General features: G+C 33.2%; 1 long non-coding RNA gene across 1 annotated transcript; it reads left to right on the top strand.

Moving 5' to 3' along the window:
- The first annotated feature begins 16,188 nt into the window (after positions 1-16,188).
- Positions 16,189-24,693, top strand: LOC134694701 (uncharacterized). The gene is made up of 3 exons (XR_010102589.1): positions 16,189-16,388; positions 22,359-23,087; positions 24,351-24,693. It is a non-coding gene; the product is annotated as an uncharacterized LOC134694701 (long non-coding RNA).
- Positions 24,694-25,112: the final 419 nt, after the last annotated feature.

Here is a 25,112-nt window from a genome sequence, read left to right as displayed (position 1 = left end):
TTATATCATCCATTTGATTTCCGCCTGCGCATCGAGACACACGTGTTTATACAACTTACAGAGAAGACTAAGTTTTTTGTTTTTTTCAATAGTGAATATTGTAGGTATCCCCATACCATTGTTTATTTGACATTTTTTTGTTATAATATTGTTGTTTATAAGTGTTTAACTTCGTACTTCTTTAATTATGGAGTTTAATGCTCCCAGTCCTTACGAGGCCATTACCGGTAGTGATGTTTTAGACGGTTCGTTACCCTTTTCTGTGACCTCAACAACGGCATGGAACCCCTCCTAATAGACGTTTTTACTTCGGTGCCTTCTAAGACCGGTCAACAGACCCTGAATGCAGATTCTGTCGGTTATCATGGAGGTGTCCCTACCATTACCACTGTTACGCACACTTTTTCTAGGCCAGTTGACACCACAGGGTCCATTTCATCTTACCCTAGTACCTCTATGGGTTTAAACTTATCTGGGTCTAAAGCACCAGGGTCCTATTGTGGCTTCACTTTACCCGATTCGACTAGTAATGCCATGTCGTTGTCTAGAATTCCTTGTCTCAGGGTTATCCGTATTCAGGCTTTCCTGGTCAGGGGTTTCATGGTCAATGTTTTCCTAATCAGGTTCCTTGTAAGCACTTTCCAGGTTTCTGGCCTCATTGTGGACCAAGACCAGTTATTGTTCCTCGGAGTAATACACCTAATCTGTCAGTTCTTGTTCCTCCTTTAGCAGTGTCTAGTATTTGTTGTAGTGTATCTGTACCTGCTGCTCTGCCTACCTCTTCTGTTAGGCATCAGTTTAATCAGGTAGCTGACTCTGTCCCCTCCTGAGATGGGTTCAAGAGTATTTTGGACGATTTTCGTCAGTCTATTTCTTCTGAATTGACTTCTCTCTTCGTGCAGATCATGATATTGGAAGTGACCTGGAGGACAGTGATGAGGAAGAACGCTTTTCAGTTGCCCCAGGCAGTCAAGAAGAAGGTTTTACTTCTGATGAAGATGATAATTCAGTTCAGGTCTCTCAGAATGTTTCGCAATCTTCTGTTCCTGTGTCTATCTCTTAACTGTAATTGGTCAGTCTTCTACCAATTCCGGTAAAAAAACAGAGGCTGAATATGCTCCTTCCACCTTGAAGGATCTCAGAGATTTTGTTTATACAAGCATGAGAGACGTCAACAAGGTGCCATTTCAGTCTCCTCCCAGACCCAAGAAACTAACCTCCACTTTCGAGGCTTCATGTGGTCTGTCTGTAGATGATACTAAATCTCATATTAGTTTTCCACAATCTAACCATATGTCTAACTCTCTGCAGATCATCAATGGTGGGATTGTGGCAAATGAGTCCCAATTTTCCCAAGTTACTAGTAGTGGTTTTGGGGTTGCCTCATTTACTGAGCAATTCCGCTCTAAAGACTGACATTTTTTACTCTACCTTGGGTAAACTGGTTCCCAAATGTGACAAGGTTTTTTCATCTACTATTGTGGATTCATTTTTATTCGTGGTATACCAATTTTCGTGGTTTTCGTGGGTCACAGGAAACTACGAATTTAAGAATTCCACGAAGAATAATCCGGAAATTTTTTTTGGAGTCGGATGTTTATTTCCGGTTATGTTAAGCAGTTTTTGTATAGTGTTGTTTAGCGATAATCATTGCAACACAACACGTGTTTAATTGAAAGAAATTACAATTATTTGATTAAATCAATAATAAAAATTTCAAATATCAGTGATTAATCACTTCTCAAATTTAATTAAAACTGTTCATGGAAAATAACTGCAATTTGTTAATAACCGTGTCATAGTTTGGATTACTGGTGATGAAAAATAAATAGGATTAAGTAAGGCTATTGCCCGTAGGTAATATTGTTTTTGACAGGAACATTTATTTTCACACCTTTTACTTATATGACCGTTTATTATACTGTGATTAGGAAAATAATCTGTCAATCATATACCAATAATGGAGTTTTTAATGCATCATAAAAATCGGACAAATATTTATAAATTGTAAAACAAAAAAATAATTAGTTGTCTCTGTTCACGATTATAATCGACTTTTTCAATGGACACTTTAACCAAATGACTAAGCGAGGATTTTGACAACTCAAACTTTTTCAATGAATTCCTTCTTTTTTTTTATTATTGATCAAACCAAGGAGGTTATATGACATCCTAAATCAAACAGAAATTCACGAATTACGTATCTTAATTTATCATTTTTTTAAATCAGCGATCCACGAATTTACGTTTACCACGAAACGTATTTTTTTTCTCTATCCACGAAAATTGATACCCACGAAAATAAATGAATCCACAGTATTGCTTCTAACCCGCCGATGGACTGTGTCTTACTCAGTCTGTTTGGTCCAAAACGGAAAACCTTCTTAGAAACGCATATCATGTTTTAGGCACTGCTGAACACTTTTTATCAGCAGTTTCTCCAGTTCTCAAAGACTCTTCTCTTCCACCAGAGGTCAAACCTTTTCTATTACAGGAAGACAAGGCTTTGGATGCCTCCCAATTGTTGATTATGGGTTCCATAGCCAACTGCACCTTATCCAAAAGAGCTGAAACTTTGGATAAGGCAAAGGTGTCAGATGATCTTAAGGATGCTTTAATCAAGTCTCCATTGGATGAGAAGATTTTCGGGTTACCACTTGATGAGGTACAGAAGCATCTCAATCAAACTCCAGCCCCAGTGAAGGTAAATTTATCTCTTTCTGGAAATAATTCTAAACGAGGTAGTTATTCTTCCGCTAGAGGCTCAATTTATAATTCTCAAGAGAAGAGGATGAAAATCACTAACGATGGAGGTAATAAACCTTAGAAATCTGTAATTCCTAGGTCTAAACGTAACAGTTTTAAGAGAGGTGGCAAGATGGCCAATCCCTCTTCCTAGAAAGTTGCCCCTCGTACGTAACTGTTAGAACCCAATCCAAAGATGTACTACAAAACTCCTCTTGCTCAACTGCCAGTAGGGGGAGGTTAACGCATTTTCTAAAACAAATGGATAAGTATTACCTCAGATTGTTGGGTTCTGTCAGTAATTCGAGGGGTTCGACTCTTCAATTCAAAGAACAACCACCTCTTTCACCTGTTCCTACCCCACTGTCCAATACTCAAAATCCACAGAATTTTCTTCTTCTGTTAACAGAAGTAAAGACTCTTTTGACAAAGAGGGCAGTGGAGGAAGTCCCTGTATCTTCCATAGATCCAGGTTTCTATTCTCGTCTCTTCCTTGTATCGAAGAAGACCGAAGGAATGAGACCAGTCATCGATTTTTTTATCCTCAATTCTTACATGATTATTCCCCATTTCAAAATGGAGACCAATCGTTCAATAAGAGCTTCTATTCTTCCAGGTATGTGGAGAACATCCCTGGATCTGACGGACGCTCATTTTTTATAGTTCCAGTTTGCTATTCATACCGCAAATTCCTTCGGTTTCTTTGGAACAAAAGGGTTCACCAATTCAGGGCTCTCCCTATTGGTCTGTCAACTGCACCATTAGCCTTCACCAAACTCATGCAGGTAGAAATTGACTACATTCATTCACAGGCTATTCAGATTCATTCTTACATGAACGACTATTTGATCAAGGAACTTAGAAAAACTCTATCTCAATACCGATTTAGTTATCAGATTGCTGCTCTCTCTGGGGTTTCTCATTTCTTGGGAAAAGTCGGACCTCATCCGTCTCAGGACATTATTTTCCTAGGCGAACATTACCTTACTCATCAGTGCATAGTTCGACCTCCTCAGAAAAAGTTTCAGAATCTTTGTTCAAAAATTCATCTGTTTCTATCTCAAAAAACAGTTACTGCTCGCAAGTTTTCACACTACCGGATGTTGTTCCACTTGGTCGCCTTCATATTCGAACTCTTAAATTTTATCTACATCAACATTGGCTCCTAGCTACACAGGATTAAGAATTTCAAATTCCAATCATTCATCAGGAATTGTCTCCTCATTTGGTTTGGTGGACTTCTCAAGCCAACGTTTTGAAAGGCCAACTTCTGTCCTCTCCAATTCCAAATCATACTCTGTTCACAGATGCATCCAACTTCGGTTGGGGAGCTTATCTGGAAGTTCTTTCAGTGTCAGGAGTGTGGACTCCAGATCTTAGAAGGAACACATCAACATACTAGAAATGAAGGCAGTTCTTCTTGCACTGTCTCATTTTCAGTCCCTACTGCAGAACACATCTCTAGTTCAGCAACGGACAACACCAGTGTGGTGGCTTATTTGCGAAACCAAAGGGGAACTCATTGTTACGAGCTGTATATTTTAGCAAGAGAAATCCTCCTTCTTTGCAATCACCTTCATCAAAAAATTGCAGTTCGTCATGTCCCAGGGAACCTCAATGTGTTAGCGGATACTCTGTCAAGAACACTTACCCAAGGCAATACAAAGTGGGAACTTCTACAATCAGTATTTCAGGCAATAACACTTCAGTGGGGGTCTCCTCATGTAGACCTGTTTGCAACAAGCCTCAATTACAAAGTTCAAGTGTTTATGTCTCCTGTACCAGATCCGAAAGCTTACGCATGGACGGGATGTTCGCTTACGCCTTCCCACCGTTTAGATTTCTGTCACAAGTTCTTCGGAAGATCTCAACAGAGCAATGGTTGATCATTCTTATTGCTCCATCTTGGCCCAAACGTGCCTGGTTTCCAGATCTTCTTCATCTGTCTTGTGCTCGTCCACTGGTTCTACCAGTACGACACAATCTTTTGTCCCAGTTCAAGGGCAAGATACTTCAACCCAATCCAGAGAAGCTATATCTGTTCGCTTGGCTTCTCTCAGGGATAGCTTCAAGGAGAGAGTTTTTTCTGAATGCGCAGCCAGACATCTCTCCAGAGCAGTTAGAGATTCCACTAACATCATCTAAGATGCCAAGGGGACTATCTTCAGTAGTTGGTGTAGTGAGAAGGAAATTGATCTATTCCAAATTTCTGTACAACTAGCAGACTTTCTGATCCACCTTTTTGAACAGATAGGATTATGTCCCTCTACTATTAAAGGCTATAGATAAGCTATTTCTAGGACGATACAACTGTCTGGAGGTCCAGACTTTGATAATAATGAAGTCATTTCTCTTTTAGTTAAGAATTTCACTCTTGAACGCCCTAGGCAGAGAGTTTTAATCCCGTCTTGGAATTTGAGTGTTGTTTTATCAGCTTTAAAAACCTATCCTTTTGAACCTGCTGAAAAGGTTGAAATCAAGTTTTTATCGTATAAGTGTTGTAACTTTCTTGCCTTGGCCTCTGGTAGAAGAAGAAGTGTATTAAATTCATGCTTTTTCCACTGCTGATTACTGCCTTCGTTTTAATAGGGATAAGTCATCTGTTACCCTACTAACGTATCCAGCTTTTTTTAGCTTGAAATCTTATTCCGGGTTGAGGTTCAGATAGTGATTCCAGCCCTTCCTGATGATTCAAGTTCTAAAGTACTCTGTCCTATCCGAGTCTTATTTTTATATCTTCAGAGAACTCGAAGTCTCCGCACCTCCTCAAATTCCAGGTTATTTATTCCTATTAACAAAGGAAAACAAGATTTGTCTGCTAAAACCATTTCAACTTGGATCTATTCAATTAGCTTACACTTTTTCTAATGAAGAACTTCTGAATAGTATGCCCGTGATGCTAGAGCTATTTCTACCTCCTGTGCCCTGTTTAATAATGCTTCTTTAGAGGGAGTCTTATCTGCAAGTTTCTGGTGAACTGAAAATTCTTTCATTTCTCACTATCTGCAGTCTTTAGCTACTCAGGCTCAGAGTTTGTACTCCTTATGGCCTTTAATTTCCGCACAAAGAGTTGTTTTTCCTCCTGCATCTTCTGGTTCAGGGGATTCAGATTTGTGTTAGATTCTATATTTTACTCAGAATTTATGATGGTAATGTATTTATTGACATTAAATTGTACATTTTTAAAGAAAAATGAGATTTTATTAGATATATACTTACCATCATAAATTTAAGGTCCCTCCCGATCTCTCCTTCATCCCCTGTTTTTTTTCCTATGGCTTCTTGCTTACGTTGAAAAATTAAATGGATGATATAAAGGCATGGTTATACGGGCACTGGTCATTCCTCTTCTCATTGGATGATATTTTTATTTGGGGATTTTCCGCCTGTCAGACTTGCACAGATGGATGCACTCAGAATTTATGATGGTAAGTATTTATTTAATAAAATTTCATTTTACTTTATAAATGTATAATTTTGAATACATATTCAGGTAGCCTTCAAAGAAAGATAATCGCTGGCTTAAAAAAAAGGATTCATTTCAAGGCCGAACAGATATAATTTCTCACACTTCTTGTTAACTCTTTTTAGTATAATACTGTTAGTTACACATTGCACAGTTGTCTTACTAGGGAAATTTATTGGGTCTATAAAATTCATATCGGGGAGGTTTCATTGTCCCCCTTAAATTGCGTATAAGAATAATTGCACAACGTGTAACGAATTTATCCAGATGTTGTTATCACAACACTTATTTATTTATATTTTAAATAAATAGTATTTGAAACATTAATTATTATGACAATATAAGGACAAATACATGTATATTTATATATTTAATCAAAAACTGTAAAAAAAAATTCGTGGTTTCAAAGCGCTATTCTGGATGAAGCCTAATAACGAAGGCTCATGACATCCAACAAATTGAAAGCCAATTAGGTGTATAATCTAAATTAAACACACGAAGAACTTTATCCACCAAATGGGATATTTTAAAATAGCCAATTCATAAACTTGGAAAGAGGTAGGGACAATTTGTCGGCAATTTGTTTCATTCGATAAGATAGGTAAATCATGTTTTAAATAGCCCGATAGATGCTATTTATAGTACATTAAAAATACGTCACATCATTTATTTTCATACCTTGAACAGGTATTCCTACAAAAACAAGGCCATGACTATTGATTTTTTAATATTGATTTTATTTTAATTATTAACATCCTTTATGCAAGGTGCCATACCATGTAACTTCTCAAGGAGCCAAATAATATCGAACTAATTCAAATCGTGATTTTCTCATTCTGAATATGCATATCTGTTACGCAGTATTTGTCCTGGTCTTTTAAGGTTTTATCGTCTATAAGATTAGACAAGAAAATACATGTACATGTATATATTTTAACCGGAGAACATCTTACATCAGTTGGTCATAGATCACCCTATGTTACTACTTCATGTTGTATTGCCTTTTCTGTAATTTTAACAAATCGGCCCTTCGTTGTGATACAGATGCAACAGCTTCTTGATGTTTTACCTACAATCACGATTTGTAGTGTAATTGATTTGTTCTGTTATGTTGTTTTATTTTTCCGATGAGTTATGTACCCGTGTATAGACGGTGGTAAAAATTTCAGTACTAGTATCTTTACAGTTTGTGATTTGGCGACAAAATTGTTGTTGACTGCATTTGTTACATATAATACCATGTTCAAAAAAGGTTTCGACGAAATGTGTTTTGTTGTTATGAAAATTGTATACAATGGCCTTATTTTAAGTTATGTGTATATTACACCCGCAACACGTAGGCTTAATTTCTATAGAATTAATTCTCGTGTTATTGGTTATGTACAGGCACCTACATCAGTTTGACGGCAGTTGTCCCTTGGATATATGTAATAACGTAAACACATGAATAGAAAATAATTCAAGAGTATGGACAGTCATAGGATTGCACACAATAAGCGATACATTGTTTTTTCTTTAATACCGTGACGTAAAATTAGTTACTAGTACACTAACTGAATAGTCAAAATGAACCAAAATGACTCTATGAATCAAGCAAACAACCGCAAAAATATGATAGAAACTTTAAAATTTAATATAACAACACAAAAAAAGTTCTGAGCGAGGTTCGAACCCTTTCTTCAAAACCGTCAGTTATTAGTAGTTCTGTGCTCTACTGGTGGAGCTAAGGCGATTCTTAGCATTAAGTCTCTTATTTAGAAGCTATATTGGTATAATTTATAGACTTTACAATTTTTTCTTTAAAAAGTTGTTTTTTATGTAATAAGGACACACTAAACCAATTTCATTTTTGAAGTAAAAAGTAGTATGAATAACAACAGTCATAAAAAGCATAACTTTTGGTTGGTTTAAAATGTCCTTCTTGGGGGATTCCCTGTTTTTTCCAGATAAAAACACCCGAAAATCCTTTTTTAGGGTTGAATTAACTATTGATCACACATATCATACTATATGTAAATCGAGATATTGATCAAAAAGCATTTTTATTTTTGGTTTTTATAGGAAATTTTACTCTGTTGGCACTTTTTGAAATTGGCCCTTCTGTGAAAAAAATCCTCGGCATATTGGCCCTACCTCTTTATATTTTTTGAATAAGTCCTGTAACAAGAATTGCAAAATGGTTATATTTTGTTTCTAATTTCACAGGGACGATTGATACTGTGCTAGATAATTCCAAGAAAGGCATAGAGATACCAGAAAAACCATCAGTTGGTAACACACTCGATAGGTGAAGGGTTTTCCACGAGGCCAACTATAGTAGTCAAAGCTTGTAGTAAAGTACAGATAACCTGTATGTTAACATTTGAACTTTAACATAATCGATATAAGTGTGAAAATGTCTGACTGCGACGCGTTTAAAAAGACCATTGCATTTTGCCGTCGAATACATATTTATATTACATTCTTATGTTGTAATCTTGGGCAATCTAATTAAAATATTGATCTCTGATTACGTTATACTACATATGAGTATCAGAGATCATTATTTTAATGATATTGTAATCTTGAGTAGTCATTTTTGAGATTGTACAAGTTATACCTCCTAATACAAGTTTTCAAGCAAAACTTTGTTTATCTGATACAGAGACATATGATATGTCTCTGGCTGATTATTATAAGTTGCACGCAGAACGCCGTTACTTCAAGTCGTTAGTTGGTATCGAATGCACAGTCATCCTTTTCCGTGACAATATGCGTATTCTTTACCAAGTCTTACCACCATAGTCAATAGTCAAATGCATATATTACGTGTGCTAATGATGACAAATGCTTTATGATATAGTTGCGGGAGTCTAATTAAGCAGTATTCTTGAGATGAAGGTCAGTATTCGTTAAATTTCAGGTTTGTAATTAAACTGCTAAATTGAAATCTAAATTATATACAAATATCTCATTGATTTGCTATTTTATATTATAAACCTGCATGTAGCTTATTCTAAAAAGTTCTAGATATCTTTTAAGAGATATTGATTTGAAAGTATGAGTATGTTGTGGTTGTATAGAATATATTAAAAAGTACCATTAAAGCTTTGCATTGTGGGAAAATCGTCATTTTTTTCGGACTGGATTTATCAGAATATTATAGAATTATGACGGTAAAATGTGCAAAATAAAAGGCATACAATTCAAGAATAGAGAAAAATATGCATAAAAATAAAGAATAGAAAATAATTTGGTGCCAGTATTTAAAGATTGATTGATTGATTTTTGGTTGCTTAACGTCCAGTGGCAAATATTTCATGCTTATGAAGAACGAGTTGTTTTTTAAAGAGAGTAGTGGGTATAATGATATATTTATTTTATGCAAATGGTTGACAGAGATATCGAACTAGGAAGGAGAGCGGGAAGGCCTATTTCCAATGTTTTTGTTTCAGTGTCAAAATCTAAGACACGTGCAATCTTACTTGAAATTTGAAATTAGTTATCGAGTCCACGTCTATACACTTGAAAAAAGTAAAATCACAAAAAACCTGAACTAGGGGGAAATCAATTCGGAAAGTCCATAATCACATGGCAAAATCAAATAACAAAACGCATCAAAAACGAATAGACAAGAACTGTCATTTTCCTGACTTGGTACAGGCATTTTCAAATGTAGAAACGTTTGAAACAATTTTACACCATCAAATCAAAATGCGATTCTGAATTTCATGACATGTTGATACTGTATTCCAAATTTTATATATTTTTGTAAAATTTAGAAAAACGTTATTTGTATCGAAGGATGAATCTAACCAGGATGAAATAATTTGAATGTGAAAGACAGTTTAAAGGATGTTTGCTTGTCACGTTTTGAAATTTTTGTCAGATTTTCGGAATCCTCTGGTTTTATCCATTTAAATGCCTTAAAAAAAATGCCCATGAACCCCCATTTTTCTATTTATGATTTGTTTACATGTATAATTATAATCATTTGTAAAAGTCTTATACAATCTTATTTATTTTGTAATAGTATTTGAGATATTTAACTGATCAATGATAAAGCTATGAAAAATCAATAGAGAACATTTTCCTGCCAAAATTCTAATGGCTTATATCTCAAAAACAAACACATTGACCTCTATATTATTTTGCTTTTTTGACTCTTCAATTTATTCCCTATCAATATATACTAGTTTAATGAAAAGTTATTTATTTTAAAACTGACCAGCGAATATCCTTAAGAACGTACCAGTCTTTGCTGATTTGATACACGATTCGCCTATAACATGTATGTTGGCACCTTACACCGCGTATGATAATACCATTGAATGTGCATATTATCGGGGCCATTTATGACTGACTATGCGGTATGGGCTTTTCTCATTGTTGAAGGCCGTACGGTGACCTATATTTGTTAATGTTTGTGTCATTTTGGTATTTTGTGGATAGTTGTCTCATTGGCAATCATACAACATCTTCTTTTTTATATATTACTTGTGGTTGTACTTTTGGTTACTTTAAAATCAAGTTTTAGATGGTGACCTATTTTTTCAATATTAAAAATGAAAATGTACAAGTACGAGTAACATTTTCAACCTTCTACAATGACCGATAACTATTCCGCAAAAACAGGAAACCTTTAATTGAATATATATAAATATAACCAATTTCAAGTTGACTACATTTATTCAGAAACCTATAGTATGTCAAATATTTAGTTACAATCCTAATTCAGACTGCATGCACTTTTTAATGAAACGTGATTTAAACTGTTTGCTATGTAATTATTATTAAACATGTCTCAATAAAAGTTTGTATTTTTTTCAAAGTTTTATTTAGATTCATGATAAATATTTTATACCATATAGCTACGGGGCGCCGAATGGGACTCTTGTGGTTTTGTACTCAAAATTCAATTTTGTACGGACAAAAGTGACTTTTGTTCAACAAAAATGAGTTCAGTTTAACAAAATTTGTTTCATACTACAAATTTGTAATTTTGTCATACAAAATTATCTAGCAGCGGACAAAAGTCACTTTTGTCATGACAAAATTCATTTTTGTTACACAGACTTGACTTTTGTTACCTAATTTGAAAATTGAGCGACAAAAGTCAATTTTGTATTCAAATTAGTTTAGTTTGGTTTCTGTGAACTAATTTGCATACAAAATCGACTTTTGTTACACAAAATCGACTTTTGTTACACAAAATTGACTTTTGTTACACAAAATTGACTTTTGTTACACAAAATTGACTTTTGTTACACAAAATTGACTTTTGTGAGACAAAATTGACAAAATTGACTTTTGTGAAACAAAATTAACCAATGTGATCAACAAAATTGACAAAATTGACTTTTGTGAGACAAAATTGACCAATGTGAGACAAAATTGACTTTTGTCTCAACAAAATTGACAAAATTGAATTTTGTCTCAACAAAATTAACAAAATTGAATTTTGTCTCAACAAAATTGATTTTTGTCTCACGAAAGTCAATTTTGTCTCACGAAAGTCAATTTTGTCTCACGAAAGTCAATTTTGTCTCACGAAAGTCAATTTTGTCTCATAAAAGTCAATTTTGTTGTTACAAAATTGAATTTTGTCGTCACAAAAATGAATTTTGTCGTCACACAATTGACTTTTGTCTTAACAAAATTGACAAAATTGACTTTTGTCTCAACAAAATTGACTTTTGTCTCAACAAAATTAACAAAATTGACTTTTGTCTCAACTAAATTTACAAAATTGACTTTTGTCTCAACAAAATTAACAAAATTGACTTTTATCTCAACAAAAATGACAAAATTGAATTTTGTCTCAACAAAAATGACAAAATTGATTTTTGTCTCACAAAAGTCAATTTTGTCTCACAAAAGTTAATTTTGTCTCACAAAAGTTAATTTTGTTTCACAAAAGTCAATTTTGTTTCACAAAAGTCAATTTTGTTTCACAAAAGTCAATTTTGTCTCACAAAATTGAATCTTACCTTACACAATTAACTTTTGTGATTTAATTTCCATATCAGGTAACAAAAGTCAATTTTGTATGCAAATATGTTTATATTTGCATAAACCATATTTGCATACCTTTTAGACAAAATTGACCTTTGTCATGAAAAATATGAATTTTGTCTACAAAAATGAATTTTGTCTACAAAAATGAATTTTGTCATGACAAAAATGAATTTTGTCTACACAAATGAATTTTGTCATCACAAAATTGAAGTTCTCACAAAATAAGTCTGTAGCACATAGTTTTGTAAGACAAAAATGATTTTGTTATGACAGAATTGAATTTTGTACAAAACCACAAGAGTCCCATTCGGCGCCCCGTAATAGCAGGTGAAGTGTAAATTTCATACAAAAAGTAATTTATAAGATTAAATCTCATATAGATATTTGATACGGTGCAGTATTTTAATTGGTGCGATGTTAATGTTTTTTTACAATGAAAACTCTGTAGAGCATTGCATTTTTAAATTTGAAACACCAAGTGAAAATTCGATATGGATTTAAACAGGCCCAATTATAGTTTCTACTAAGGATAACCCGTACATTTTATGCAGTATTTGTGTACTTTTTACATCAATGCATGAAGTAAATTTTTTTTATCGTACATGTGTATTTTAAGGTATTTCTTGTCGTGTACTAGATTGACGGGAGTCAGAATTGATTAAATGAAAGACAGATCTGTATCAGACTTATATGCCATCAAATAAAGCTAGCAACAACTTTATCGGACTTATATGTAGTCAAATGAAGCTAGCAACAACTTTATCAGACGTATATGCCGTCAAATGAAGCTAGCAACAAATGAATAGTGTTGGTGTTTGAAATATATACAAGTTCTTTGGTAAGTAATTATCAAATAAACTGAAAAAGTGCATGGCAGGGTGCTGTTTTCTCTCACGTGTTTCATAATGTTTTTACAGCGGGAAAGCGACATATATTCATGAATGTTTTAGTTTTGTTTACCTGATACAAGCGCCAGTAAATATTTTCATGAACCTTTTTATTGCCTATGTAGTATAAGTGCCAGAGGCAGATATTTCATGAATGTTGTGTTCTTGTCTTCATGGTATAAGCGCCAGCGACAGATACTTCAGTGACCGTTGTGTTATTGTGTACCTCGTTCAAGTGCCAGCGACAGATATTTCAAGAGTGTCATAGTTTTGTCGACGTACAATAAGCGCATGCGACAGATATTTCATGAATATTGTGGCTTTGTCTTCCTAGTATAACTGCCATTGTCAAATATTTCATAAATGTTGTAGTTTTGTCGATCTAGTATAAGTGCAAGCGACAGATATTTCATGATTTTTGTTGTTAAGTCTTCCTAGTATAAGCGTTCACGATAGATATTTCATGAATTTTGTATTTTTGTCTAACTAGCATAAACACCAGCGACAGATATTTCATGACTGTTGTTGTTTTGTCTTCATAGAATGAGTGCCAGTGGCAGATATTTCATGAATGTTGCTGTTTTGTCTTCCTAGTATAACTGCCATTGTCAAATATTTCATAAATGTTGTAGTTTTGTCGATCTTGTATAAGTGCCAGCGACAGATATTTCATGATTTTTGTTGTTTTGTCTTCCTAGTATAAGCGCTCACGACAGATATTTCATGAATGTTGTATTTTTGTTTACCTAGCATAAACGCCAGCGACAGAGATTTCATGAATGTTGTTTTGTCTACATAGAATAAGTGCCAGTGGCAGATATTTCAGGATTGTTGTTGCTTTGTCTTCCAAGTATGGGTGCTAGCGACAGATATTTCATAAATGTTGAAGTATGTCTACCTATCAAAAGAACCAGAGACATTTCGACCTCGTATAAATGCCAACGACAGATATTTCATTAATGTTGTAGCTTTGTCGATCTAGTATGAATGCAACAACAGATCTTTCCTAAATTTTGAAGAATTGTCTGCCTTGTATAAGCGCCAGTGACAGATATCACATCAATGCTGTGTTATTGTCTACCTTGTATTTAGCCCCGAGACAAATATAAAATGGCTTTTGTTTCATTGTCTCCCTAGTGTCAGTGCCAGGGACAAATATTTCACAATGTTATGTTATTGTCTACTTAGTATTAGTGCCAGCAACAGATATAACATGGCTTTTGTTTTATTGTCTACCTGGTGTCAGTGCCAGGGACAGATATTTCACAATGTTGTGTTATTGACTACCTAGTACTAGCGCCAGCGACAGATATCACATGGCTTTTGTTTTATTGTCTACATGGTGTCAGTGCCAGGGACAGATATTTCACAATGTTATGTTATTGTCTACCTAGTATTAGTGCCAGCGACAGATATCACATGGCTTTTGTTTTATTGTCTACCTGGTGTCAGTGTCAGAGACAGATATTTCAAGATGTTGTGTTATTGACTACCTAGTACTAGTGCCAGCGACAGATATCACATGGCTTTTGTTTTATTGTCTACCTGGTGCCAGTGTCAGAGACAGATATTTCACAATGTTATGTTATTGTCTACTTAGTATTTGTGCCAGCGACAAATATCACATGAATGTTGTATTGTTGTCTACCTTGTATAAGTGCCAGTGACAGATATTTCATGAATGTTGTAGTTTTGTCGATCTAGTATAAGTGCTGCTGTATTATTGTCTGCCTAGTATTAGCCCCGAGATCAATATCAAATGGCTTTTGTATTATTGTCTACCTAGTATTAGTGCCAGGGACAGATATCACATGAATGTTGTATCATTGTCTACCTAGTATAAGTGCCAGTGACAGGTATTTCATGAATGTTGTATTTTTGTCTTCCTAGCAAAACTTATGTGCATATAGAATCTTTTATTGTCATTAGCATAAGCGTTAGCATTCTTATATTTACTTTTTCTTATCAAACAAAATCGGATGAAAAATCTTTCATAGTTAACGACGTTTTATCACAATGAAGTGTTACCTCCATAAACTTGAAAACGTGATAGGGGGTCACAGATATGGATAGATGATTCTCTTTAGTTTTTATATTTAATCATTCAACCAAAACTTTACAAACTTCATATTTTAAAAGTATCATTATATTCATTTTTAAAAGCATACTAGCAACAGGAGGGCTGCTCCATTTATACTAGTTATCTACAGTAAATAACTTACGGTGGTACTAACACAAATAAAATCTCGACAATGTAGATTTTAAAACAAGATCAAAACACGTTACATTGAAGTTCTACTAGTACATGGAAATCGTCTTAATCTAATGTTTTATTTCGAATTGCAGTGACTTTTATTCTTATTTGTAAGTTCATGTATTATGATAATATTCTAGTCTAGTTCGTTTTCAACTATGTAATAGGTCACTTTATAATAACATGTAACTTTAATTTTGAAACATATACGAAGACGCTTTCCAGTTTATCATAAATGACCTATGATAAATTTTATAACCTTATTTATATAATATGAAAACAAATTATTGGTCATTTGGAATTAAACCTGTTTTTGTTATCATATTGTAGATTTTTTTCATTTAGGATATTCAAACTTTTGTGTTTACTATGTATACAAGGCCAAATAAAATAATATGTGTGTTTTCTATTACATCTTTGAAAAAATAGGGTAGGTAGGTAGGTAGGTAGTTTTTCTTCTTTAACAATATTTTTTACACGTTGAGTCGATGGGAGAGAAATTCTGACTCCAACAGTGCTTAGTTTAAACATATTTATTTATAGTGGATTGGGAAACAAGTTTTTGCAACATATTAATCCTTCTTCACTTTGCGGGTGCAAGTGCTGCCTTGTATGACATTAGCTTACTCTTTTTCGAAATCTCTAAGATTGTCTTTTACGTGCAAGATTAAATCTTATTATTTTTATGAAATAAACATTCAAGGTAAAATTCATTAATTGTAAAACAAATCCGATTTAAATTTAAAAATCAATTCCTTTCTTAGCTTCAACATTGCGTAACCATATAAATATAGTCCCAATTATTGAACTCATTGTTAAATTATTAGTATTATAATACGCTCGATTTCTTTATTATTGGACTAATACTCTAGATTCGTTGATTTTTTAAAAGGACTTTCTGAGATTATGCAATTAAACATACATTGTTCATTTTAATGTATGTGAATATTATTACTAATACTTTAGACTGTTATTTAGAATGCAAATGTCGGTCTCAGTCTAGATCTGACCAGTAGGAAATACTAAACATCCTAAACAGGTAAGCATTTTTGTATATGAGTAGACCAAGGCTAGTTAAGCGGTGGGAGCAGGGGGCTTACGGAGCTTTAAATATGATAAAATGACTTTTACATGTTTGCACGCACCCCCTCCCACTTTCTTTATTTCGAAATCCTGGATCCGCACCTGATAATTTTCTATGTGTGTGGTTTTTGCATGGTGGAAGAAGACTTCAAGTCTTCTGAAGGCCAATGGTGCCGACTTTCAAATCATTGAACCTCCGTATGTCGCTTTCGTTTCTGTGTACTAGTATTACAATTTCATAACAACTTCCGATTCCTGACACCGATTTTTACACATGATTAAGCATCTGAATCATTTAATTTGTAGATTAGGATTGAAAAACAATCGCCATCGTAAATATGTACCATTTTATTTATGTAAATTATAAATATGATAAAATGAAAGAACTTTTTTTTTGTGTGTGGTTTTTGCATGGTGTCTTCTTTCAATGGTGCCTTTAAAATCATTGAACCTCCGCTTGCCTGTTGTAACATATTTTATTTTTGTATTCAATTAAATCATTTAAAGGACAATGTACTATTCTTTTTTCACAAAGACCACAAACAGGTTGAGACAATCCCCCCCCCCCCTAACATTATGAGTGTTGTCCTTTAAATGAGGGGCTTTCCCTAAAACAAGGGGTCATTTTACTGATGAAAATAAAAATTAAGATTTTTAACTCAAAAGTGGGAAAATTCATTATATTTGAAACAACTTTTCTAAATGAGGGGTCAAATTAATAAAGAAGATATAAGTTTAGAAACATCACAAAATTCTTTTGACATGTGTTGGCCATTTAATACTTGATAGATGCATAGTTCTTTGGGAAAAGTTTCATCAAATAATATGAATATAAAGATGCTCATTTTTTACAGTGGGTTGTAATTTACTTCCAATGAGGGTAACCCCTCATTTGGAGTGTTGTTTCCAACCTGTTAAAGGTCCATCTTTGTGCATAATTCAAAATTGGAAATTTCAACAGGTGTCTAATATTCTTTCACAAGAAAATAAACCCTGGTCTGCTAGCTACATGTTCATCTTTTCTACCGATTTAATAACTAGAATCAGGCAAACAGACTTACGAAAAAGGCATGTAAGTTCATCATACAACTATGACACTTTTTCTAGACAATCCAGATCGTGCAAAATACTTCGCTAAAAATTGTAACCTTTAAAATTGTTGTCGCGCACTAAAACCCCCCATGGGAACTTTCAAAAGTTGCAGCTATGTCTGTCCATCTGTCCTGCTTCAGGTCAAAGTTTATGGCCGAGGAAGTTTTTGATGAAGTTTAAATCCAAGCAACGTGAAACTTGGTACACATGTGTTCCTTATGATATGATCTTTCTAATTTTACTGCCAAATTAAAGATTTTACCTAATTTTCACAGTCCACTGTACATAGAAAATGATTGTACAGATGGGAAATCCATGTACTTATGACACATTCTTTTTGGAGAACAAAAATACGTCATAACGATAATGGAACAATGCAGGATGGGAATTAGTGGGGCTGCTTTTATGGTAATTCAAGTTACCTTTTATTCACCTTCTTCCACTATCTCTATACCATTGTAATTTGGTTTGTTGAGAAATAAAGATATAATAACTTCAGAGCTATCAGCTCTTTGATTTAAATTTGTTATTGTATCATGGAAAACATGGTTGTCTAATTAGATATATAAATTATATAACAACCTTTCATTTGTTATTTAAAAATCAATATAATCATTGATGATATTACAACTGAGATATAAGTTTGTTGGCTTTTTATTAAGCGAGTCTTGTCGAGCTTTTCTTTTCTTTTTTTTCATACTCATAATCATGCTTACTTTATCTATTCGAACGCATATTCCAACATACTCATGAATGAGTTAATCCGGCTTTTTATATTATATTTCATTTACATTATGTGTTCTGGTCTGTGCGTCCGTCTTTTCGTTCGTTCGTTCGTCCCATCGTTCGTCTGTTCGTCCGTTCGTCCGTCTGTCCCGCTTCGAGTTAAAGTTTTTGGTCGAGGTCAGGTTAAAGTTTTTGGTCGAGGTAGTTTTTGATGAAGTTGAAGCCCAATCAACTTGAAACTTAGTACACATGTTCCCTATGATATGATCTTTCTAATTTTAATGCCAAATTATAGTTTTTACCACATTTTCATGGTCCACTGATAATAGAAAATGATAGTGCTGATGGGACACATTTTTGTTATATTATAAGTCTGGTCTATACTTTTAAATAATCATTTTATAAGCTATTCATATTTAGATTTCATGCGTTCTATTTTGTTATTTTTGATTAAATCATTTTCTTTCATGAATTTTTGTCAAATATAACGCAAATCATGTTTTAGATTTTTGTTTTATGATTTCAGATGTGTTTAATGTTGCGCATTTCTGCATCATTTCAGTGAAATATATGAGGGTGTTTATGCGGTTAACGTTATATTCAATTTTCAATTTAAATATTTATTGTCACATAAACTCTCAACAATGAGGTTGTGACATATGATATAAACATACACAAAATACTGTTAACAACCACAAAACCATAAGAAAACATAAAAAGCAAAAAAGCAAAACAATCTATCTATATGATATATAAATGTATTTAATAAATAAATCAAGAGTCCCCTGTCCTCAGTTCTAATGCCTGTTTAAAAAAGGACTCTAAGCTTTTTACTTCTTATGAGGTTGATGGGCAAAGAAGATATTTTTTTTTCATTTTCTTGCCAGGACATAAAATCTGGCATATGTTTAATAATATTTCCTATATAGTTATCCCTCAGTTTAGAATTCTTTCTATATAGATCAACATGGGCAAAAAAAAGATGAAACAAACTTGGCTAAAGAATAGAAAGAAAAAAAATAGTATCCCTTGAATCCTGTCTGAATTTTCGTTGCCGCTTTTTCCACTTCTGGATCAGTTAAGTCAATATCTACTTCCTCTTCTTTAGATTCAGTTTTTGTTTCCTCCACTTAAATATAAAAGACAGAGAATAAGGATCATAATATTAAAAAAAAAGGAATAGAGAAAAAATATCTTAAAAGTTAAATAATAAAGTAATGATGGACCCCATTCAGACCCTTATATATAAAAGTTTTATAGACATGTAAAAAAATTAAAAGGTCGTTAATCGTATCAAAATCAAAACATGTATTCGAGTCTCAATACAAAAATACTTCCCCTTTTCAATATCAAAATACAAAGATATGTTGTTTTTTTCAACCATTTAATTGTTTACTATTAAATCCAGCAGTGATGTTTACATTGTTTTGCATAATTGTAAATTATATTTATGTTGTATAGTTACTGTTTAAAGAAAAATATTGGTTTCTGCAAGAGAAGTCATTGTTTGATAAAAAAAATATTTATTTCTGCATGAATAAAAAAATATTAAGAGGGGAAAATGACACTCAACTTAAATTTTTGTATTTTAAATAATGATTTCTCAGTCACGCATTACATGCCATAAACACACTTACTTATAACCATAGAAACTGTGTTCATATTCGAGGACGTCTATGTTAGTTAAACGTCTTTCACACCTTTAACAATCAACATTATGTAAAAATCCAGGACATGATGTAAGTTTTTTAAATATTGTTAAAACGTTTTATTTTATATAAGATAAGTAAGGGAATTTCGGACTGGTGAACCACATTTGTTTAATCAATTATAATTTGAATGATGTTTTATTTTTAAATACCAAATTTAAATATCAAGTACAACATTATATGCATACACTGCCATTCGTATCGCATTATATTCATACACTACATTTTGTCATATATACAGTTTGTATCGCATTCTGTTCATACATTACTAGTCCGTATCGCATTATGATCATACACAACAGTTCGTATCGTATTCTGTTCATACACAACTAGTTTGTATCGCATTCTGGTCATACACAACTAGTTCGTATCGCATTCTGCTACTACACTACAATTCGTATCGCATTCTGTTCCTACTCTACAATTCGAATCGCATGCTGATCATTCACAACTAGTTCGTATCGCATTCTGGTCATTAATAACTAGCTCGTATCGTATTATGCTCATACACCAGTTCGTATCGCATTATGCATGGTCATGCAAAACTAGTTCGTATTGCATTCTGGTCATACACAACTAGTTCGTATCGCATTCTGCGCCTACTCTACACTTCGTATTGCGTTCTGCTCAATCTCAACACTTCGTATCGCATTCTGTCTTACACTTCACTTCGTCTCGCATTTTGCTTATTATCTGCACTTCGTCTCGCATTCTGCTCATATACTATTACTACTACTACAGTATTGCATGCATTTTGCTCAAATATTTGAATGATGGAAATTATGTTTATTGTTGATTATATTAGTAACATGATAAACTATGTTTGACAATAAACATGGATTATCGCTATTTTGTGCATTTTTCATTTGATCTTTTTTTGTGATAATTTTCATATCATGCTTCTTGCTTGAGATGAAAAAATTATCACTAGAAACCAAGGAGGCCACGTGGCGTTGCTAACGAAATTGACATTGAAATTGACAACGTCGTCATAGGTAAAATAGCGATAAACAGATTATCATTGGTCATCTCAACTCGATTGCTTTTCTCACTTTCGCTATTCCAGCTCAAGCGAGAAAATCAATCTCGTTGAGATAATAAACGATAATCTATAAGTATTTGCTTTTATGAGATGCAGTTAATATCATAACGATATTGTTGATTGTGGTTTCACGTTATACACTTTTGAACGCGATTTTGAAGAATGAAGACCGTAAAACTAATTTCTGATTTTATTCAAGACGAGAACACTTTGAACAAAACATCCAATAAGTACTTGTATAGTTATGGCCAAGAAAATGAAATCAACATAAAATTGAGAATGAAAATGAAGAATGTGTCAAAGAGGCAACAACCCGACCATAGAACAGACAACAGCAGAATCTATAAATTCGTGTGTTCAAAGCGCTTTTCTGTATTCAACTTCAAAAGTTTAAATTGATATGGTTAAAATCGATTGAAAATCAAACTGAATGGCAATTATGACATTGCATGTAAACAATATAAAAAAATCAAAATCATTAAAATTTAATTAGTGTCTCTAGGTAACCATTTCCATTTGTAAACGGTTTTGTCATCAGTTCTTTTTTTAATTTGATATAAGCGACTTCATTTCTAGTGCTTGGTTTTTAATCAATCGAATATCGGGTATTTTGTAATTGAAGCAAGTAATCTTATTCCGCCATTTGAATACTATTTTTGAAATCTTTTGTTTTTTTCGATATTGAGATTTGCTATTTCAATACTTCATTTTCTATTATTTGGTTTCATATCCTTGCTTACTTTTGTTAATGACAATTTCCGATAATGGTTACAAAAGTGCATCGCAAATTAAATGAATTTTGAAAGCGAAATAACACATGACTGTGTTTACCCAAAGGTTCATGGTAACTTTGTGCGGCATTACTGTGTTTAAAACAACTGATATGTATAAATAGTTACAAATGAAATCAAGCCGATTTTGGGTCAAAGGAAGGGGCAAGATCTTAATATTTTACGCGCGAAAATGATGTTGAATGTGTTTTATAATTATTGTTTCTATAAGAATTTTTATTTATATATCTTTGTTTTAGAGAATAATAAAAACAGAAAAATGGCCTATCATATATATATATTTTTTTTAATTATCCTATTCAGGCCCTACTATATTGATAAATGTGTCGGTATCATAATTTCCGTTAAATCAAGGAAGCATTATGGCACTTTTTTTTTTTACATCAACGCGGAAAATATAACAAAACATTTGTAAATCTATTACAATGGGATAAACGTAAACAGTGGAAATTTGGTGACATTAAACTATTTTTCAAATCTCATTGAAATGACGGTACGTGTTACCATGTTGCTTGTACTATTTCATTACAATCAATATATTTAAATATTTCCTTTTTTCTTTACAGCTGTTTTACATTTATTTGACGTTAGAATAAAGTAATCAACTGAGAAGACAGAAGAACCAAAATTTGAGAAAATAACAGGAGTGAAAAATATGTCAGACAGTATGACATTCCGTTCAGCACCGAAGTTCTTTGAGTTATTTCAAATTATCTGCGTTGTAATCTCACTTGGCGGAGGAATATTAATAATATTGGACAAAGCCATCAAATCATTATTTTGCAAATATGGCAACCAAACGACATCAAAACCGTTGTTTATATCTTTGTTTATTGGATTTCTCCATCAGATATTCCTAACTTTAAATTGGGCGTGAAAAACTTCCAATTTGTGCAGTTTGGATATATTAATGAAAGATATGTATTCTTTGCCAGTCGTCTGCTTCGTATTGACCTTCACCCTACTTACACTATCTCAAAGTTCAATTTTGGGGTCAACTGCTCGGAAGTTTATTTATGCAACGTATGTTTCAACTACCATTTTATTTGTTATTGGAATGAGAACAATTTTTAATCTATGTTACTATGGTTATAATTTTAAGCTGACATTCGGAAGTTGTGACATGTCTTTCGAAACGTCATTGCACAATCAGATGAACATCACAATGTCATCGTTTTTGTGTGCATATAACAGTCCAGTCTCGTGTTATATTTTGGAATACACGTTAATATATGTGCCAAGCACAGCAATCCTGTTTAACAACATACGAATTACATTAGAAATATTCAAACAAAGTAAGTATATGCATAGATAATGAGAATATCTGAATGTCATTATAAGTTATAGGGTTCCCTTCTGACCCACTACGGATCCATAGAGGGTTAGTAAAATCCATAGGGGTGATGCCACAGACCGAATATCCCATGATTTTATTCATTCTCTATATGGTTCGTAGGGGGTCAGTTGTTAACCGTATAACGAATTAATCGCACGCGGTACGTTTTTGTAGAAAAATTAACAAAGAAACACAACACCATAAATAGTAGATGTATAATAATAGTAGTTGTACTACTTATACAAACATTATTTCTAGTTTATTCTGAAACAACGACAATCACTAAGACGCATGATGAACGCGAATTGTGCAGGGCTACAGGCGATCCCCTTTATCTGGTAAATGACGTCATATAGCCGCGCATAATTGACTAGCATTTTTCCAGTGACGGATGAACTCGAAAGTGGTCTATTGGATTTACTGAGTAGATAATACACGGTTAAAGTAACAGAAAAACCGGCCGATTTTTTTATTTATTTTTATTTATTCATATAAGGCATGATCAAAGTTTTACTTGTGTGTGAAAAATTCTTAATGGCGTTATTTTTCTTTTCAGAGAGGTTGCAAATCAGTTAGTAATTTAGTACTTAGTGGTACTAATAGTAATGTTTGTTTGGTTTTTTTTTACTTGTTCGAATCTTCTAAGAAACTCTACATCAAAGTTTCTGATAATCACAAAGAGGATAATGGTTGTTAAAATATAAGACACATTTTTGTGCATATTTATATTATATATATTCATGCATTCACTTCTGTATTCCTTCTACGTTTTTCTTTTCAATTATTATTTGGGCCATTATTCTTTATTCTTTATGTTAAGCAACCATATTATTGAAGATGAGACATTGCCTTGTTTTTTGTTGTTGTTGTTGGTTTTTTGGTGGGTTTTTTTAACATTTGATGAACAATAAATCTTAGCACATCACACTTTGTGACTTTAAAAAACAGAAACACAATCTTACACAAAACCAGGTTCAACCCACCATTTTTTTTCTTAAAATGTCCTGTACCAAATCACGAAAATGGCTATAGTTATATTATAGTTCGTTTCTGTGTGTGTTACATTTAATGTTATGTTTCTGTTGTTTCGTACTTCTACTCATATATTTTATGTGTTTGCATCAGGTTTAGTTTGTAACCCGGATTTATTTTTTCTCAATCGATCTATGAATTTCGAACAGCGATATACTACTCTTGCCTTTATTTATGTTTACTTTTTCAGATTGGCAGAGAAAGTTTGGTACGATTCAAGAAAATGAGAAACATGATACCGATGACATGACACAGAAATATATCTTAATACTTTTCCTTTTGGTAATATGGATTATCAGACCAATGTCCTGCATATTGAACCTATGTTATAGTTTTACGTCAGAAGACTTGATTCCTAGTATGACTATTCTAATTTTGTATATTTGTTTACCCTGGTATTTTTCACAGCTAATTGTTTTGCAGTCGTCTAAGAATGAAAAGAATTCAATCACTTACACTCCACTTAAATACACCGTTGAAAGTGTATCGTATAGTAAGTAATTGTCGCGAATATTAAACTCAATTACAATGAACATTTGTTTTTTGTTTTTTATTGTCATTTGTTCTTTTCAGTCTGTAGCAGGATATATAGATGCATAATAGTTATCAAAGGTACCAGGATTACAATGTAGTAGGCTAGACGCGCGTTTCGTCTACATAAGACTCATCAGTGACGCTATAATCAAAATATTTGTAAATCATTAGCACATTGTATATAAAATAAATGCATAATATGAATATATGATAATGGAAAGACCTGCTGACTTTTAAAAAATGCTTACAGATATTAAAATGGGACACATACAGAATTAATAGAGCAAGATTAGACACTTTTGCTGGCGGTAAGCCCTCCCCCTTACATGAAAGGGGCGTAACAGTAAGAAACAAGAGTGTGTCCATAGTACGCGATGCCCCATCCGCACTATCATTTTCTATGTTTAGTGGATCGTGA

The sequence above is a fragment of the Mytilus trossulus genome, chromosome 13, assembly GCF_036588685.1.
Source record: "Mytilus trossulus isolate FHL-02 chromosome 13, PNRI_Mtr1.1.1.hap1, whole genome shotgun sequence".
In the NCBI taxonomy this organism is placed as follows: domain Eukaryota; kingdom Metazoa; phylum Mollusca; class Bivalvia; order Mytilida; family Mytilidae; genus Mytilus; species Mytilus trossulus.
Note: the sequence above shows the minus strand (reverse complement) of the source record. Positions and strands in the feature narration are given on the sequence as shown.